This window comes from Fulmarus glacialis, unplaced genomic scaffold (genome assembly GCF_000690835.1).
Source record: "Fulmarus glacialis isolate BGI_N327 unplaced genomic scaffold, ASM69083v1 scaffold25404, whole genome shotgun sequence".
NCBI lineage: Eukaryota > Metazoa > Chordata > Aves > Procellariiformes > Procellariidae > Fulmarus > Fulmarus glacialis.
Window position 1 is genome coordinate 4,258 of NW_009209068.1, and position 273 is coordinate 4,530.

Consider the following 273-nt stretch of genomic DNA (forward strand, 5'->3'; position numbering starts at 1 on the left):
CTCATCTTCATCATTACCTCCCCAAACCAGGCGCTTGCCCCAGTGCAGTTATCTCCTCCCAGGGACACAAGCTCAAACCCGCAGGATTTTCCATAATTCCCAAACCTCCCCCACGATCTTCATCATTACCTCCCCAAACCAGGCGCTTGCCCCAGTGCAGTTATCTCCTCCCAGGGACACAAGCTCAAACCCGCAGGATTTTCCATAATTCCCAAACCTCCCCCACGCTGCCTCGGGGCAGGGGTTGCACAAACGAGCATCCCATCCAACAAA

At 54.6% G+C, this 273-nt stretch overlaps 1 protein-coding gene across 1 annotated transcript in view; it reads right to left on the minus strand.

Annotated features, from left to right (window-relative positions):
- LOC104076027 (paladin-like) overlaps positions 1-273 on the minus strand; it is a gene marked incomplete at both ends in the record, with an annotated part of 7,439 nt that overhangs the window by 4,225 nt on the left and 2,941 nt on the right. The window lies entirely within an intron of this gene.